The sequence below is a fragment of the Biomphalaria glabrata genome, chromosome 10, assembly GCF_947242115.1.
Source record: "Biomphalaria glabrata chromosome 10, xgBioGlab47.1, whole genome shotgun sequence".
NCBI classification, from domain to species: Eukaryota; Metazoa; Mollusca; class Gastropoda; family Planorbidae; genus Biomphalaria; species Biomphalaria glabrata.
Window position 1 is genome coordinate 36,396,426 of NC_074720.1, and position 9,956 is coordinate 36,406,381.

Sequence of the window (9,956 nt, forward strand, 5' to 3'; positions counted from 1 at the left end):
TGCCCAGGATGATACGTTGAGGCTGAGAAGCATTGCCCAGAGTGATACGTTGAGGCTGAGAAGCATTGCCCAGGATGATACGTTGAGGCTGAGAAGCATTGCCCAGAGTGATACGTTGAGGCTGAGAAGCATTGCCCAGAGTGATACATTGAGGCTGAGAAGCATTGCCCAGGGTGATACGTTGAGGCTGAGAAGCATTGCCCAGGTGATACGTTGAGGCTTAGAAGCATTGCCCAGGATGATACGTTGAGGCTGAGAAGCATTGCCCAGAGTGATACGTTGAGGCTGAGAGGCATTGCCCAGAGTGATACGTTGAGGCTAAGAGGCATTGCCCATGGTGATACGTTGAGGCTGAGAGGCATTGCCCAGAGTGATACGTTGAGGCTGAGAAGCATTGCCCAGAGTGATACGTTGAGGCTGAGAGGCATTGCCCAGAGTGATACTTTGAGGCTGAGAAGCATTGCCCAGAGTGATACGTTGAGGCTGAGAGGCATTGCCCAGGTGATACGTTGAGGCTGAGAGGCATTGCCCAGAGTGATACGTTGAGGCTGAGAAGCATTGCCCAGAGTGATACGTTGAGGCTGAGAGGCATTGCCCAGAGTGATACTTTGAGGCTGAGAAGCATTGCCCAGAGTGATACGTTGAGGCTGAGAGGCATTGCCCAGGTGATACGTTGAGGCTGAGAGGCATTGCCCAGAGTAATACGTTGAGGCTGAGAACATTGCCCAGAGTGATACGTTGAGGCTGAGAGGCATTGCCCAGAGTGATACGTTGAGGCTGAGAAGCATTGCCCAGAGTGATACGTTGAGGCTGAGAGGCATTGCTCAGGTGATACGTTGAGGCTGATAGGCATTGCCCAGGTTGATACGTTGAGGCTGAGAGGCATTGCCCAGGTGATATGTTGAGGCTGAGAGGCATTGCCCAGGTGATATGTTGAGGCTGAGAGGCATTGCCCAGGTGATATTTTGAGGCTGAGAGGCATTGCCCAGGTGATATGTTGAGGCTGAGAGGCATTGCCCAGGTGATATGTTGAGGCTGAGAAGCATTGCCCAGGTGATATGTTGAGGCTGAGAGGCATTGCCCAGGTGATGTGTTGAGGCTGAGAGGCATTGCCCAGGTGATATGTTGAGGCTGAGAGGCATTGCCCAGGTGATACGTTGAGGCTGAGAGGCATTGCCCAGGTGATATGTTGAGGCTGAGAGGCATTGCCCAGGTGATATGTTGAGGTTGAGAAGCATTGTCCAGGTGATATGTTGAGGTTGAGAAGCATTGTCCAGGTGATATGTTGAGGCTGAGAGGCATTGCCCAGGTGATATGTTGAGGCTGAGAGGCATTGCCCAGGTGATATGTTGAGGCTGAGAGGCATTGCCCAGGTGATACGTTGAGGCTGAGAGGCATTGCCCAGGTGATATGTTGAGGCTGAGAGGCATTGCCCAGGTGATATGTTGAGGTTGAGAAGCATTGTCCAGGTGATATGTTGAGGTTGAGAAGCATTGTCCAGGTGATATGTTGAGGTTGAGAAGCATTGCCTAGGTGATATGTTGAGGTTGAGAAGCATTGCCCAGGTGATATGTTGAGGCTGAGAGGCATTGCCCAGGTGATACGTTGAGGCTGAGAGGCATTGCCCAGGTGATATGTTGAGGTTGAGAAGCATTGCCCAGGTGATATGTTGAGGTTGAGAGGCATTGCCCAGGTGATACGTTGAGGCTGAGAGGCATTGCCCAGGTGATATGTTGAGGTTGAGAAGCATTGTCCAGGTAATATGTTGAGGTTGAGAAGCATTGCCCTGGATGATACGTTGAGGTTGAGAAGCATTGCCCAGGTGATATGTTGAGGCTGAGAGGCATTGCCCAGGTGATATGTTGAGGTTGAGAAGCATTGTCCAGGTTATATGTTGAGGTTGAGAAGCATTGCCCAGGTGATATGTTGAGGCTGAGAGGCATTGCCCAGGTGATACGTTGAGGCTGAGAGGCATTGACCATGATGATACGTTGAGGCTGAGAGGCATTGCCCAGGTGATATGTTGAGGTTGAGACGCATTGCCCAGGTGATATGTTGAGGCTGAGAGGCATTGCCCAGGTGATATGTTGAGGTTGAGAAGCATTGTCCAGGTGATATGTTGAGGTTGAGAAGCATTGCCCAGGTGATATGTTGAGGCTGAGAGGCATTGCCCAGGTGATACGTTGAGGCTGAGAAGCATTGCCCAGGTGATATGTTGAGGCTGAGAGGCATTGCCCAGGTGATACGTTGAGGCTGAGAGGCATTGCCCAGGTGATATGTTGAGGTTGAGAAGCATTGTCCAGGTAATATGTTGAGGTTGAGAAGCATTGCCCTGGATGATACGTTGAGGTTGAGAAGCATTGCCCAGGTGATATGTTGAGGCTGAGAGGCATTGCCCAGGTGATATGTTGAGGTTGAGAAGCATTGTCCAGGTGATATGTTGAGGTTGAGAAGCATTGCCCAGGTGATATGTTGAGGCTGAGAGGCATTGCCCAGGTGATACGTTGAGGCTGAGAGGCATTGCCCATGATGATACGTTGAGGCTGAGAGGCATTGCCCAGGTGATATGTTGAGGTTGAGACGCATTGCCCAGGTGATATGTTGAGGCTGAGAGGCATTGCCCAGGTGATATGTTGAGGTTGAGAAGCATTGTCCAGGTGATATGTTGAGGTTGAGAAGCATTGCCCAGGTGATATGTTGAGGCTGAGAGGCATTGCCCAGGTGATACGTTGAGGCTGAGAGGCATTGCCCATGATGATACGTTGAGGCTGAGAGGCATTGCCCAGGTGATATGTTGAGGTTGAGAAGCATTGTCCAGGTGATATGTTGAGGTTGAGAAGCATTGTCCAGGTGATATGTTGAGGCTGAGAGGCATTGCCCAGGTGATATGTTGAGGTTGAGAAGCATTGTCCAGGTGATATGTTGAGGTTGAGAAGCATTGCCCAGGTGATATGTTGAGGCTGAGAGGCATTGCCCAGGTGATACGTTGAGGCTGAGAGGCATTGCCCATGATGATACGTTGAGGCTGAGAGGCATTGCCCAGGTGATATGTTGAGGTTGAGAAGCATTGTCCAGGTGATATGTTGAGGTTGAGAAGCATTGTCCAGGTGATATGTTGAGGTTGAGAAGCATTGCCCAGGTGATATGTTGAGGTTGAGAAGCATTGCCCAGGTGATATGTTGAGGCTGAGAGGCATTGCCCAGGTGATACGTTGAGGCTGAGAGGCATTGCCCAGGTGATATGTTGAGGTTGAGAGGCATTGCCCAGGTGATATGTTGAGGTTGAGAAGCATTGCCCAGGTGATATGTTGAGGTTGAGAAGCATTGCCCTGGATGATACGTTGAGGTTGAGAAGCATTGCCCAGGTGATATTTGAGTCTGAGAAGCATTGCTCGGGGGAAAACAGTAATGAGGAAAATATTAATTGTACTAGAAGTGGATTCAGCCCCTATGTCTTCAGTTCACTTATCAATCAGCCAAATTAGAAGTTAGAACTGCTCAAGGGAAGCAAATAAGTAAAACAATTACTCTATATTACTTTTTTTTTCTGATCAAATCAGAACACACAGTTTCTGCCACTTGAAACTGACTATGGTAGATTAGTCAATTCTCTCACGGGTTCGCATTGGTTTATCATGCGAATAAATCATTTCGTTTAACTGTTTGCATCCTACGGGATGGATCGAAAAGTAATTAGTCAATACATTAATGCTTCGTTAATTTATTTCTTAAACGATTTTTTCTGGACCTGACAAACCCGATACACCAGCCTCGTTCTGGTCCCTGAAGAAAACTAAAAATTAAGAATGACTTTATTATTCTCAGGGCATTGAAAAACAATTTTGATTTCTGATAAATCAATTTCATCAAGAGATATTCAACTACACGCCTTTTATAATACTTTTGATTCTTTAGAAAAAAAACACATGAAAACTTAGTGTTTGGTGTCTGTGTGATTTGTATGCTACTCTAGTTCTCTAGTTAAGTAAATACAAACTTTAAATTTCTCAAGTTCAATATAGTCCCTGACATCTTATTTTATTGAAGTATCATCATGTTCACTTCTGAGCCCAGCTTACAGCAAGTCATATTAGTATGACACCAAAGAGCAAAGCGGACTGGCCATGAAGGATTTCGGGCTAATATTCTTCCGGGCTAATGTTCTTTCGGGCTAATGTTCTTCCGGGCTAATGTTCTTTTGGGCTAATGTTCTTCCGGGCTAATGTTCTTTCGGGCTAATGTTCTTCTATACTAATGTTCTTTCGGGCTAATGTTCTTCTAGACTAATGTTCTTTCAGGCTAATGTTCTTCTAGACTAATGTTCTTTCAGGCTAATGTTCTTCTGGACTAATGTTCTTCCGGACTAATGTTCTTCCTGTCTAATGTTCTTTCGGGCTAATGTTCTTTCGGGCTAATGTTCTTTTGGGTTAATGTTCTTTTGGGCTAATGTTCTTCTGGACTAATGTTCTTTCAGGCTAATGTTCTTCCGGACTAATTTTCTTCCGGACTAATGTTCTTTCGGGCTAATATTCATCCGGACTAATGTTCTTTCGGGCTAATGTTCTTCCGGACTAATGTTCTTTCAGGCTAATGTTCTTCCGGGCTAATGTTCTTCCAGACTAATGTTCTTTCGGGCTAATTTTCTTCCAGACTAATGTTCTTCTGGGCTAATGTTCCTTTGGGTTAATGTTCTTTCAGGCTAATGTTCTTCCGGACTAATGTTCTTTCGGGCTAATTTTCTTCCTGACTAATGTTCTTTTGGGCTAATGTTCTTTCTGGCTAATGTTCTTTCTGGCTAATGTTCTTCTGGGCTAATGTTCTTTCAGGCTAATGTTCTTTCGGGCTAATGTTCTTTCGGGCTAATGTTCTTCTGGACTAATGTTCTTCTGGGCTAATGTTCTTCTGGGCTAATGCTCTTTTGGGCTAATGTTCTTTCGGGCTAATGTTCTTTCAGGCTAATGTTCTTTCTGGCTAATGTTCTTCCGCGCTAATGTTCTTTCAGGCTAAGGTTCTTTTGGGCTAATGTTCTTTCGGGCTAATGTTCTTCTGGACTAATGTTCTTCCGGAATAATGTTCTTTCGGGCTAATTTTCTTCCTGACTAATGTTCTTTCGGGCTAATGTTCTTTCAGGCTAATGTTCTTTCGTTCTAATGTTCTTCTGGACTAATGTTCTTCTGGGCTAATGTTCTTCCAGACTTATGTTCTTTCGGGCTAATGTTCTTTCGGGCTAATGTTCTCTTGGGCTAATGTTATTCCAGGCTAATGTTCTTTTGAGCTAATGTTCTTTTGGGTTAATGTTCTTTTGGGCTAATGTTCTTTCGGGCAAATGTTCTTTTGGGTTAATGTTCTTTCAGGCTAATGTTCTTTTGGGTTAATGTTCTTTCGGGCTAATGTTCTTCCGGACTAATGTTCTTCCGGACTAATGTTCTTTCGGGCGAATGTTCTTTTGGGCTAATGTTCTTTGGGGAGGGGAACAAAAAATAAAAGAGAAAAAGACGGTGAAAGAGAGAAATATGATTGGAAGAAAAAGATAGATAGAAAGAGAGAGAAAGAGAGAGAGAGAAGGAAAGAGAGAAAGAAAGAGAGAGAGAAAGAAAGAGAGAAAGAGAGAGAGAGAGAAAGAGAGAGAAAAATAAAGAGAGAGAGATAAGGGAGAAAGAAAGAGAGTGAGGGAAAGAAAGAGAAAGAGAGAAAGAGATAGAAAGAAAGAGAGAGAGAAAGAGAGAGAAAAATAAAGAGAGAGAGATAAGGGAGAAAGAAAGAGAGTGAGGGAAAGAAAGAGAAAGAGAGAAAGAGAGAGAAAGAAAGAGAGAGAGAAAGAGAGAGAAATAAAGAGAGATAGAGAGAGAAAGAAAGAGAGAGAAAGAAAGAAAGAGAGAAAGAAAGAGAGAGAAAGAGAGAGAAAGAGAGAGAGAGAAAGAAAGAGAGAGAGAGAAAGAGAAAGAGATAGTAAGAGAGAGAGAAACTCCATGATTTCAGTGCTCCTACGAGTTTGTAGTGAGTAGACCTATGTATGAACTGCTCACGTTTCACTTCCCCAGCTCAGCTAATGACCAGGACCTAACATGTAGTCAACTGCTCACGTTTCACTTCCCCAGCTCACCTTATGACTAGGACCTAACATGTAGTCAACTGCTAAATGCCATGTCTTCCTTGTACACTACGACTTTCTACTCATCAAGTCGTTGTTTTTTTTACAATACTATTTTACGTTCACAAAAAAAAATAAGAGTAAATAAATCGATGAATTACGACCATCCCCACTTCACACACACACACACACACACACACGCAAGCATACACCTAAAACTTTTAAGTGTACTATTGCTCTAAAGAGGTTGGAAGTCTTTTGGGAACCAGAATAAATTCGATTGTTACTTAATCCAGACATAGCTTGTTTATTGTTTGTATTGTTTTATTTTTATTTTTGATGCCTTATGGTAAATTGTTTTGCTTTCGGACCGAGAAGTCTCAAGTTTAAAAACTAGGCTTTAAAACTTTATAATTTTCAGTACTCGCCAGAGTCCAACCGACTTAAATGGATAACTGACATACATTGGGGATACCTGGCATACATTGGGGATACCTAACATACATTGGGGATACCTGGCATACATTGGGGATACCTGGCATACATTGGGGATACCTGGCATACATTGGGGATACCTGGCATACATTGGGGATACCTGGCATACATTGGGGATACCTGGCATACATTGGGGATACCTAGCATACATTGGGGATACCTGGCATACATTGGGGATACCTGGCATACATTGGGGAAGGTACAGGCGGTTGGTCATTGTCCAGGTCACCGTTATTCATCGGCCATAAAACAACATCTAAAATCGTACATATTGTAGGTCTAAAAAGTATCAAGTTCTTTTCTTGCCCTTTACATGGAACGATAACTCTTTCACAAAAATATCAACTGAAGCAGACGTAAAAAAGATGTGGGTGAGCATTACGATGCACAGGGTGCACAATTAAAGGCAGGGGTTCTAGAAAGAGAACATGAAGAAGAAAGAGAGAGAGAGAAAAGGTGAAAGAAAGAGATAGAAAGAAGAAGATGTAGAGAGAGAAGGAGAGAGACAGAAACATAAAGAAGAAGGAGAGAGAAAGAAATAGATAGTGAGAGGAGAGAGAGACAAGAAGAGAGAGAAGGATAGAGAAAGAGATAAGTAGAGAGGGAGAAGAGGAGAGAGATGTAGAGAGACAAAGAGAGGACAGAGAGATGGAAAAAGAGAAAGAGCGGTGTGCTCCTATTCAATTTTAAACTCTAAATTTGTTAGCATTGCTATGAGGAGGATGTACAATAAAAAGAAGGAGAGGAGAAAGAGAGAGGAGAGAAAGAACGAAAATGGAGAGGGAGAGAAGGCAGACAGAGAAAGAGAAAAATGTGAGAGTGTACCAGTAACCGATTTGCATTACAGCGAAATTATTCATGTAGAGTAAGACTTAATTTAGGTAAGTAATTACAGGTCTTTTATGTAAAACATTAGATTTTTTGTTTTGCTACAACGGCAGTCGATAATGTCATAGATTTATAAACTAGCCCTAATGACTATCTTTTTGGACTAGCAGGCTCAAAGCTTTAAATAATAAATAATAAGGTGTTTGACTCTAATTACTTATAATTGACATTTAGGAAAATTGTACAGTTTGATTTTTAAATGGTTGTAAAATACTCAAGCAGTATTCCAGAAATGGGGTTGGTGATATTTGATATTGTGTTATTTATTTTAAGATAGATAATTGGGATAGAGGATCCTTGTATCATTTTTCTGTCTCTAGTGGTTTCAATAGTTAGGTAGTATGTCTTTGATATTAAATAATATTTCTATTACTATTATTATATTTTTAGGTTAATCACTTTTCAATTGTTTATGATTTAATACTTGTGAATTATGAGAACTTACAAATAAAAAACTATATAAAAAAAAATGTAAAAGACCACAAAAGAGGCAAGAGGGCCCATAAAAGAGGCATATAAAGCCCAAAAAAGAGGCAAAGAAACGAGGCCTAATGCCCAAGGATTCCTATGAAGACAAAGCTAAAATTGAATAGCGCAAATTCTGAGGTTTCCTATAATGGCTATCTGACACTAGTTAAAAATTAAAAGGCGTTCGGTTTTTGTGCTGGCCACATGACACCCGCGTTTATTGTGGGCCACATAAACAGATGACCTTTATATCATCTGTCCTATAGTTCGCAGGGTCTGAAAAAAAAAAAGGGGGGGGGGTCAACAGAGGCTAGGCAATCTTGATATTTTTTTTTTATTAACAAAGACCAACATTTATGTATACGGTTTGGTTATTTGTCAAAATCAAGTAATATATCAAGTCATGTATATTTAAATAATTAATATGTTTTCTGTGGTTCGGGCTACTAATTTCTAAATATGTTTTTTTTTCCTTTAAAAAAAAAAAGAGAAGAATGAATTGTGTATTCACATAAGTGTACGCATTTGTAAAACTAAAACTGAATAGGTAAATGTTTATTAAATGTCTCGCAAATTTGGTGCATACCGAATGGTATGAAAATGATTGCACCCAGTGCCGGCCCTACCAATTACGGGGCCATGTCTGGGTAGGGATTAGGATAATGAGTGAAAATTAAGTGTTTTTTTTTTTAATGATAAAGTGAATTCGTCTTTGCATTTTATTCATTCTTTACTAAGTAAAAATCAAGATCAAATTAACTTTTTTTGAGGGAACCATGTTATAATAATATGTCATAATGGTTTAAGTTATTGATTTACAACTATAATTATTATCGCGGGGCCTATGAAAGTGCGGGGCCCACTGCGGCCGCATAGGCTTCAGGGGCCCACTGCGACCGCATAGGCTGCAGGGGCCCACTGCGACCGCATAGGCTGCAGGGGCCCACTGCGACAACATAGGCCCAAGGCTCCCGAAGATTGACTGGGGACGGAGGAGGCCAGATTTCTTGCGGACACAGTTTCGATAGATTCGCAGCCTGGGCGCAAAAATTTGCGAAGAATCTCAAGCTTTCTATAAAACATATGTATTTAATCTTCGATTTTTTACACACACACACAAAGCCGCAGTCTATTTATAAAGTCCAGATCGTGCATACCCCACGATCAGGCAGGCCATTCTGTAAGGGGAAGAAGAGTGCTGACGGATGATTATCTTCCATATTTACATTAGCCAGCTAAACACTACAACTACCTCGGTAAAAGTTTGGTCCCACCCGTGCGTGCATTGTTGTGGTGGTGATAGTAGATGGTGTCAATGTCAATTTAAACTGTATTTTAGTGTGGTGGTGATAGTAGATGGTGTCAATGTCAATTTAAACTGTACTTTAGTGTAGTGGTGATAGTAGATGGTGTCAATGTAAATCTAACTGTACTTTAGTGTGGCGGTTATAGTAGATGGTGTCAATGTAAATCTAACTGTACTTTAGTGTGGCGGTGATAGTAGATGGTGTCAATGTAAATCTAACTGTACTTTAGTGTGGTGGTGATAGTAGATGGTGTCAATGTAAATCTAACTGTACTTTAGTGTGGCGGTGATAGTAGACAGTGTCAATGTAAATCTAACTGTACTTTAGTGTGGTAGTGATAGTAGATGGTGTAAATGTCAATCTAACTGTACTTTGAAAATTATTAAAAACTCACACTCAGGCCTTGCGGTTTGCTAACACTCACCACACATATACATTTAGAAAAATGACTTGCTAGAGCTTGTTCAACTTAAAATATACTTATAATTCATAAAGAAAGGGGCACAGTCCATTGACATCAGTCCCTAATGCAAACAACGTCTTGACTCAGCTAGAAGAGTGCGTCTCCAACTGCCGTTACTATCCCAGAACTACTTCCGTCCAAAATAATGTGCAATTAAAAGTCTCGTCGCTAAAAGGAAATTTCCGATTAAACTAATCCTGCCCCAAACCTATAACAGTATGTGTGTATGGAGTGAGGACTGTGAT